Source organism: Xenopus laevis, chromosome 6L, assembly GCF_017654675.1.
Source record: "Xenopus laevis strain J_2021 chromosome 6L, Xenopus_laevis_v10.1, whole genome shotgun sequence".
NCBI lineage: Eukaryota > Metazoa > Chordata > Amphibia > Anura > Pipidae > Xenopus > Xenopus laevis.
In genome coordinates, this window is record NC_054381.1 from 163,554,901 (window position 1) to 163,565,122 (window position 10,222).

Genomic DNA, 10,222 nt, shown 5'->3' on the forward strand with positions numbered 1-10,222 from the left:
CAAATAAAAGATGAACGAGGGTTATATTCGGCCAGACCAATATGTGAGGATCATCATCTCCGTGCTATGTGTGAGATTAAGTAACTGTTACTAGGTGTAGCATTGATAATACAGAAGCCACCCCTGGTTATCTCATAGCGAGGCCAAGGAAAGCTTAATTTTCAGCCAACCATCCAAGAGAAGCTGCAACCCAGTGCAATACACCCAGTGCTTGTGGAAAGAGAGGAGCCTGCTTGCTATATTGAATCCATACCCTCGGTATATCCATATATGAATAGAAATATACACAAAAAGACTATTATATGTGTACAGTAAGTGCAGCCATCATACTGTACTTCTGATGATAATCAATAGAAGCCACTCCTGTACTATACGCAGGCAGGGGTATTACAGATAATGCTCACAGTACCCACGCCTCTCTCTATTACTGGATCACACAAATGACACATTGGGGTATATTTATCAAAGAGTCCACTAGAGTAAAATTCCACCACTCTCCATTCATTTCTATGGGATTTTTAAAAGAGTATTTATCAATGGGTAAAAGTGAAAGTTCATCCTTTGATAAATACGCCTTTCAAAATGAATGGAGAGTGGCGGAATTTCACTCTAGAGGACTCTGGGCCATCTCCAACTTCACTCTTTGATAAATATACCCCTGGAATTGTAGTCTAGGAACATATAACTGAACCCTGCAGTCACTTACTCTTTGGCTCCTGCTGCTGTTCCTCTATATCTGCCCTGTAGGTGGCGCTGAAGATCCACAGCTCTGTAATCTCTGTACCTGCAATGAGAACAAAGTGTATCTGTGTTAAAATAGTTAAATGTAAAAAAAAAAACACAATGAAGTTGCCCTTTAAATAAATTGCTGATGGCAGTTGATATCTGACTGGCAGGGAAATGCTGGGAATTGGCAGATATTTCTAGGGCCACGGGTGCAGCTCTGTATTTTCGTTGGCATTGATGCCCTGAGGTTTAGAGTTAATACCCCGCCTGTCCTGTTCTAAACCGGTCCTACTGGAATCCAACAAAGGGCCGGTCGGTCTCACGACTAATGAAGCCTAATTATCAGCAAACGATTATGTAATAATTTCCTTCTGCCCATATAACTGCCAGGCACAATCATCAGCCTAAACCCAAGTACAAATGGTGGTCTCGTGCCAGGCAGGGTGCCCCATGGGCTGTGCCAGTCACACATTCCTACAGCATAATCCACTCTGGCACCCCCAGGCACCCCCTGGCACCCCCAGGAATGGGAGAAATGTTCATTCTACACTGGGACCCCAATTCCCCTGCACTTTGTAAGTCTGGCATCACCAGAGACCCAGTTATCATGACTAGTGGCACAACGTGAAGTCTCCTGGGCACAGGGGCAGCCACAATTTACTTGGCACCATAATGTGAATTTAATGAAGGAAAGGACAAGATCATCCCCTGCCGCTCCTTCCTTACTTCTCTCTGACTTTATCAACAAATCCAACAATGCTGGAGCTGCCCTGCTGATGTGCCTGGCCTATACCTGCCCCCGGGTCCCACCAGTACCCCCTATTATTCCCTATACTGATCCCCCGGTTACCTATAGAAACTCACACCAAACGTGGAAATTGTGCAAATCATTGTGCAAGGAAAGGGTGCTCTCAGGGGGAGATCTCCTGGGATACAAAGGGTGCATCCTCTGTGCCCCACTCTGCCCCTGCCCTGTACCCCACTCTTTTCCTCCTCTGTACCCCACTCTACTCTTCTTCTGTACCCCACTCTGCCAGTGTGCCAATGCTATGGGTGTCAGAGCTCTGGGTGCCAGAGCTATAGGTGCCAGTACTATGGGTGCCAGTGCTATGTGTGCCAGAGCTATAGGTGCCAGTAATATGGGTGCCAGTACTATGGGTGCCAGTGCTATGTGTGCCAGAGCTATAGGTGCCAGTACTATGGGTGCCAGTACTATGGGTGCCAGTGCTGTGTGTGCCAGAGCTATAGGTGCCAGTACTATGGGTGCCAGTGCTATGTGTGCCAGAGCTATAGGTGCCAGTATTATGGGTGCCAGTGCTCTGTGGATGGGACTTGGCAGGGGGGTACATTTGTAACTGGAGGTAGGGTTTCTACATTCCAAGTATTTTACCAGTCTGGCCAGTAAAAATGATTCTAGATCACAATGTTATTAATTGCGATATTCAGACATTCCAGAAAAGGCATCACCCCTAATTGGAGGGAGGAGCTTAGAATGTGCCGATGCCTCTGACTGGTTGGATTTTCCCTCCCTCAGCGCCCAAACCCCCCGTTGTGCCCTCAGCGTGTCCCTCTTCTCTGATGAAATTTCAAGTGTAAATGAGAATTTAGCAACTCCCCGCAGCCCTGCCAGATGGAACAAACAGTGTTGGCTCCCAGGAATCCAGCACCTTACTGACAGTGCCCTCCCCTCACAACCAGCACCCCCGACTGGGATACAGGAATGGGGGCTCCCTGTCTGTGCCTGTCCCTTTAACTGAAGAACCAGGAAATGCCCAATGCTCTGAGCGGCAGCAGGGGGGGGGCGGCACACACATTGGCACTGCCAGGACCTGAGGAATTAAATGGTGCTACTGTTCTAATGGTCGGTCAATAATGACCATAATCCCTGCCAGGCACCAACAGGTTAAAGGAGCATGTGTTAACCCTTCATCCCCGTGCTGGGCAGCAGCGGAACATTCCATTCCTCTGTACTTTGCCAAACAGCTGGGGAAGTGTCTCAGGGTGGCATGGGAGTGGGTACGGCTGCCACATTCTGCCCCATCAGCACAAATACTTGGGAGTAACCCCACTTATAAACTTATATCACAATTAGTAGAGAGGGACCCCCAAACCGTCATACCTGCCAGTCACCATTATACTGCCTTTGGACCCTGAGAGCTGCTGGGCCCCCCGCGTATAATATCAGTGTCCCTGGAAGATTCTTGCAATTTCAGCTGACAAATTACAAAATAATTACTTTCAGTGACCCCAGATCCCTGTCCCAAAACCACAGTCTGCTTCTTAGAACCACTGAATAAAGATGAAACACACATAACAGTATATTTCCTGGTACTCATGTGACTGTCTCTACTTCCTTTCTACTTCCTGCTGTTTCCATCTTGCCCTATTGTCTCCATCTTGCCCTACTGTCTCCATCTTGCCCTACTGTCTCCACCTTGCCCTACTGTCTCCATCTTGTCCTACTGTCTCCATCTTGTCCTACTGTCTCCATCTTGCTCTACTGTCTCCATCTTGTCCTACTGTCTCCATCTTGTCCTACTGTCTCCATCTTGTCCTACTGTCTCCATCTTGCTCTACTGTCTCCATCTTGTCCTACTGTCTCCATCTTGTCCTACTGTCTCCATCTTGCTCTACTGTCTCCATCTTGTCCTACTGTCTCCATCTTGTCCTACTGTCTCCATCTTGTCCTACTGTCTCCATCTTGTCCTACTGTCTCCATCTTGTCCTACTGTCTCCACCTTGTCCTACTGTCTCCACCTTGCCCTACTGTCTCCATCTTGCCCTACTGTCTCCATCTTGTATTTATATTAAGGCTTGGGGCGGCAGGTTTTGGTTAAAAAACAACCAAAGTCCATCAAGTTCAACCCCAACAAATACACCCAGTACTCACACTGACCCCTCCCTACTGTCACATAAATTCTATATACCCATATCTATACTAACTATAGAGTTTAGTATCACAATAGCCTTTGTATTATGTCTGTCCAAGAAATCATCCAAGTCCCTCTTATAGTCATTAACTGAATCATCACCCGGCAGTGCATTCCCCAACCTCACTGTCCTCACTGTGATGAACCCCCTACTCTGTTCCTTTAAATGAAACTTCTTTTCCTCTAGTTCAGTAATGCCCATACTTTACTAACGTGGGATCTTCTTTTAGTGATGTTGTCCCATTATGATCCACATCCATAATAGCATTGCTACCATTTTGTATTGCTTAAATATTATATTGATTTATGGGTAAAGTTATATTGCTATATTTAAGAATGTTATTGTTTATTATTATTATTATTATACTGTATTATTATTCTGTATTATTATTATTATTATTATTATTATTATTATTATTATTATTATTATAATAGCAAAGCAAAGTCTAAGTAAATCACATCCACTGCCATCCCAGAATCAAGGTCTCTGCTCACCTTCTCATAAAAAGAAATTAAGTTAGTCTGGCAAGACTTAAACTCATAATATTGTGATTTTCAATGTAGTCAAGTATCTCATCCCTTATTACCCCTTCCAAAACCTTTCCTACCACTGATGCCCCTATCCCCCCCCCCCCCCGTTGGAATGCCACAAATCCTTTCCTTAATGACAAACTTTATTTACATGCTAAGCCCAGATACATGCCCCTATTCTTATTGCCCAATGGGGTTAACTTCCTAGGGGTCTCCTATTGAACAAATCTTTTCAAATATTTTGGTGATCCCTCACTCACTGTATTTAGGGAATCTCCAACAGAGTAGCAGCCCCGTCAAGCCACAAATCTTCCAAATCAGCTTCAAATAAACTCTGGGGAACCACAGCAGTTCAATGTGTCTTTATTTTCCACACAACATGTTTCGGATATAGATATCCTTCCTCAAGCACCTGATGAAGGATATCTATATCCAAAACATGTTGTGTGGAAAATAAAGCCACATTGAACTGCTTTGGTTCCCCAGAGTTTATTTGAAGCTGTCTCCTTTTGAACCACTGAAGGAACTAAATGTGAATCAATGGTTTTGCCCCTCCGCACCAAGGCCAGGGAATTCAACTTGACCACGTAGGCATATGCCCAAGGCAGTATGTGCCAATACTTATGCCAAACTGCTGCCACCTGTTTTCTTTATCGCCATATTGGTTTACAAAGACCACCCTTGGGGGCATCATCCTTGTTTTCTTGTTTAATGACAGGCACCCCTCTACTGCCTAAATCCTTTAGAAGGCTTCTTGTCTGTTGAATATGGCTACTTCTCACTTCTGGGGCGCTGGCTGATAGGAATGTGATGGGCAGAGACATGACAGGAGCAGAGCAGTCACTTTCCCTTTTGCCCACTGGTGGCCACATTGGACCCATGGTTAAAAACACGTCCTCTTATGTGAGGCCCAGTGGATAATTTTGGGAAATGCTGGGGCGGTCAGTAGTGCCGGATGAGGAAGAGAGGGTTTGGGTCACACCTGATGTGTCCAGTCTGTACTTCCCAATGCCTCATTCCGGTGGTTGGATGTTACATGGACAACATGGAGAGCCATATTTATAGAAATGCTGGAAATTAATAATTTTTTTTCACAGTATTTATTTTCCTTGCAGTTGTGTGGAAGAGCGACAGGAATCAGCGTCACCCTGTCTTTGAGATAAGGGGGAGTCTAGTGGATTAAATAACTGAGTTCCCTTCAGCCACAGGGAATCTATAAAGATGACAGTTGGTATATAAAGATGACAGTTGGTATAGAAAGATTGTAGTTGGTATATAAAGATGGAAGTTGGTATATAACAATGACAGTTGGTATAAAAAGATGACAGCTGGTATATAAAGATGACAGTTGGTATATAAAGATGACAGTTTGTATATAAAGATGACAGTTGGGATAGAACGATTGTAGTTGGTATATAAAGATGGAAGTTGGTATATAACAATGACAGTTGGTATAGAAAGATGACAGTTGGTATATAAAGATGACAGTTGGTATATAAAGATGACAGTTGGTATAGAAAGATTGTAGTTGGTATATAAAGATGGAAGTTGGTATATAACAATGACAGTTGGTATAGAAAGATGACAGCTGGTATATAAAGATGACAGTTGGTATATAAAGATGACAGTTGGTATATAAAGATGACAGTTGGGATAGAACGATTGTAGTTGGTATATAAAGATGGAAGTTGGTATATAACAATGACAGTTGGCATAGAAAGATGACAGTTGGTATATAAAGATGACAGTTGGTATATAAAGATGACAGTTGGTATAGAAAGATTGTAGTTGGTATATAAAGATTACAGTTGGTATATAACAATGACAGTTGGTATATAAAGATGACAGCTGGTATATAAAGATGACAGTAAGTATATAAAGATTACAGTTGGTATATAAAGATGACAGTTGGTATAGAAAGATTGTAGTTGGTATATAACAATGAGAGTTGGTATATAAAGATGACAGTTGGTATATAAAGATGACAGTAGGTATATAAAGATGACAGTTGGTATAGAAAGATTGTAGTTGGTATATAAAGATGGAAGTTGGTATATAACAATGACAGTTGGTATAGAAAGATGACAGCTGGTATATAAAGATGACAGTTGGTATATAAAGATGACAGTTGGGATAGAAAGATTTTAGTTGGTATATAAAGATGGAAGTTGGTATATAACAATGACAGTTGGTATAGAAAGATGACTGTTGGTATATAAAGATGGCAGTAGGTTAGGGGCAGTTTGATTACAGAGTCATTGCAGAAGCCAATTTATATTACCTTTCTTATTTACTGTACACCTGGGTGGGACCCTGAGCATTTGGAATAAGGTTCTGTGACATTTCCCCTCAAGGACTTTACTAAGCAGATAATGTTACACTTACTTTTGGTTCTGTTAGTCACTAAAGGGCCCATCCGGGCTCCAATGTTTCATGCCATTTATGTTAATATATGTTATTTTCATATTCTGTGTATCTAGCTTTCCTTTGTATGTACAGCCCCATATATATATATATTTATATTTACAGTAGAACCTTCATTTTATGTGTTTCAGGGGACCATGGAAACAAAGATAAAGTAAGGGAATAGGTGTAGTTCCCCTTTAAATTAACTGTTAGCATAATGTAGAGAGGGATATTCTGAGACAATTTTTGAATTGGTTTTGATTTTTTATTATTTGTGTTTTTTGACTTATTTAGCTTTTTATTCAGCAGCTCTCCAGTTTGTAATTTCAGCCATCTGGTTGCTAGGGTCCAAATTCCCCTAGCAACCATGCATTGATTTGAATAAGAGATGGGAATATGAATAGGAGAGGCCTGAATAGAAAGAGGAGGAATAAAAAGTAACAGTAAAAATTCATTTGTAGCCTTACAGAGTATTTGTTTTTAGATTGGGTCAGTGACCCCCATTTGAAAGCTGGAAAGAGTCAGAAGAAGAAGGCAAATCATTACCAAACTATTAAAAATAAATAATAAAGACCAATTAAAAAGTTGCTTAGAATTAGCCATTCTGAAAGTTAACTGTTTAAGAACAGTAAAATGTGACCAATTGAAAGGAAACAGGCAGAGGAGTCAGTTTTCAAACTCACATTGTGCTGCAGAAAAGAATAAATGGGCAGCAGTCCATCCCCTCTGAAGCCACTCCCAGTACTGATCACTAGTTCTAATGCAGATCCACTAGTTGTGCAGTCACTAGTTCCCCAGCACTATTCACTATTCACTATTATCTGCTGAACTCAGGGGGATTTGTAGGTAGAAATAAAGTGATTTTCTAGGGACAAGCAAGAAATAATGAGAGAAATCAAGTGTAAAACCAAGAGTAGAGCCAATGGGAAAATGCAGAAAACCTCCCAATGCAGAGACATTAATCCAGCTTTTGACTATTTATATATGTATTCCTTTATACTCACAGTCCCCTATATAAATATACACACACATATATATAAATATACACACACATATATATAAATATACACACACATATATATAAATATACACACACATATAATACACACACATATATATATACACACACATATAATATACACACATATAAATATATACACAATGTTACAGGTATGTGGTGTGAGTGTAGAACTGATACAGCCCCAGTCACTAACTGCCCCCCCACACACATAGACACGTGGTCAACTGAAACTGAGGGGTGTGGGGGGGACAGCAGTGAGAACATCAACCCCCCCGCCTGACACACCCCTCACATTATCATTCATACGCCCTGAGTACATAAACTGAACAGCAGCAATAAAATAAACACTGATATTATACATGTGACTAACTGATATATTCTGTGTATTTACATCATGTGCTGGAACCTACATATATATATATGTATGTATAACCAACATCCTTATCCTTTACAGTAGGGGGTACATTATCCCTTATAACACATGAGTGATACTCAGAGTTCCCTGTATAACTCAGCCTGCAGCCTTGTGTCTTTATATGGTCACAGAACAACCCCTCAGTGACTTCTAATATCCTTATCATTTACAGTAGGGGGTACATTATCCCTTATAATACATGAGTGATACTCAGAGTTCCCTGTATAACTCAGCCTGCAGCCTTGTGTCTTTATATGGTCACAGAACAACCCCTCAGTGACTTCTAATATCCTTATCATTTACAGTAGGGGGTACATTATCCCTTATAATACATGAGTGATACTCAGAGTTCCCTGTATAACTCAGCCTGCAGCCTTGTGCCTTTATATGGTCACAGAACAACCCCTCAGTGACTTCTAATATCCTTATCATTTACAGTAGGGGGTAGATGATTAGCACCTCTATATTGTACAGCACCTCTTCCTCTTGCCATTTATCCTGTTACTGATATTTTCCAGAGCCCCATAAATGTGAGTGGTCTCTCCCGAGTCACATCTGTTGGTATATGTGGGAGTGGGTGAAAGTGGGGAGGGGGGGGAGTGTTGATCTCAATGTGTCTATAGTGGGTGCGGATCAGACTCACCTCAGGGCGGGGGGGGTGAGATTCCTGTGATACAAGTAATTGTGGGTGTCACACAAATAACAGGGCTGGTCGACGTCACATTAGGGGGGGCAGCTGAGGAATATTTGGGAGGAGAGGAATGTGGGGGGGGGGACTGTGCAGTTTATCACATTGGGGGGACAATTGGGATTTATTATGAGGCCCCAGTGTTACAGTGACAGACACAATGTATGAACCCCCACTTGTGTACAGGAGCCCCCCCTGTGCTGGTGAATGTGAGGGGGGGGAGCAGCAGAGAAAATACAACTGTCGCTCAGTGTGAGTGTGAGTGTAGGAATGTGGGAAGGGGACAGTAAGTGAGTGTGGGGGTGGAATGTGGGGGCACAGTAAATAAATGAGGAATATCAGTAGGACACAGTGAGGGTTAAATACAGAGTCACCCCCAGAACTCACATCTGATCATATAAATTCCAACAATTGCCCCAAACTGTGTAATGAGGTGAGACTGGGGGAAAGGGGCAATTAGTGGGGTGAGTGTGAGCGTAGGATAGTGAGTGTGAGTGTAGGATAGTGAGTGTGAGTGTAGGATAGTGAGTGTGAGTGTAGGATAGTGAGTGTGAGTGTAGGATAGTGAGTGTAGGATAGTGAGTGTGAGTGGAGGTGCTGGGGGACAGTAAGTGAGTGCAGGAGATATAATATGGACAGTGAGACAGACAATAAAAGGGCAATAAAAATAATAATAATAAAGTAATAATAAGAGGAATAATAACAATAATAAAGTAACAATAATAATAATAAAGTAATAATAAGAGGAATAATAACAATAATAAAGTAACAATATTAATAATAAAGTAATAATAAGAGGAATAATAATAAAGTAATAACAAGAGTATAAGTGCCACACACTGACCTGTTACAGAGGAGACTCCGGAGTTTGTTCTTCTCCCCGTGTCCCGAGCTCAGTGACACTCCCTCCTCTCAGCGCACCCGCCTGCAATATATAAGCTCCGCCCAATCCCTCCCAGGTGAGACACGCCCCGCCCCACTGACCCACATGTGCCTGTGACTGGTGGGCTTAGTGTGAGGGGAGGAGTCTGACTGCCCCTGGCTCTCCTGTTGTGTCTCGTGTTGTGTCTCAGGTACAAGACTAACACTTGAGCAAATATAAAGGTGCCCGGGAGTTGTAAGATATCAGTATATACCAGTGTATATCAGTGTATATCAGTGTATATCAGTGTATATCAGTGTATATCAGTATATATCAGTGTATATCAGTATATATCAGTGTATATCAGTGTATATCAGTGTATATCAGTATATATCAGTGTATATCAGTGTATATCAGTGTATATCAGTATATATCAGTGTATATCAGTATATATCAGTGTATATCAGTGTATATCAGTGTATATCAGTGTATATCAGTATATATCAGTATATATCAGTGTATATCAGTGTATATCAGTGTATATCAGTATATATCAGTGTATATCAGTATATATCAGTGTATATCAGTATATATCAGTGTATATCAGTGTATATCAGTGTATATCAGTGTATATCAGTATATA

The 10,222-nt window shown here is 41.7% G+C and overlaps 1 protein-coding gene across 1 annotated transcript in view; it reads right to left on the bottom strand.

The window, feature by feature from the left end:
• Nucleotides 1–9,641, bottom strand: part of LOC108718623 (epiplakin-like) — a 32,339-nt gene extending 22,698 nt beyond the window's left edge. The window contains exons 1-2 of the mRNA XM_041566758.1: nucleotides 9,562–9,641; nucleotides 707–784 (exon numbers count right to left, since the gene is read on the bottom strand). The gene's annotated coding sequence lies outside the window, so the exon portion shown is untranslated. The remainder of the gene's footprint in view (nucleotides 1–706; nucleotides 785–9,561) is intronic.
• Nucleotides 9,642–10,222: the final 581 nt, after the last annotated feature.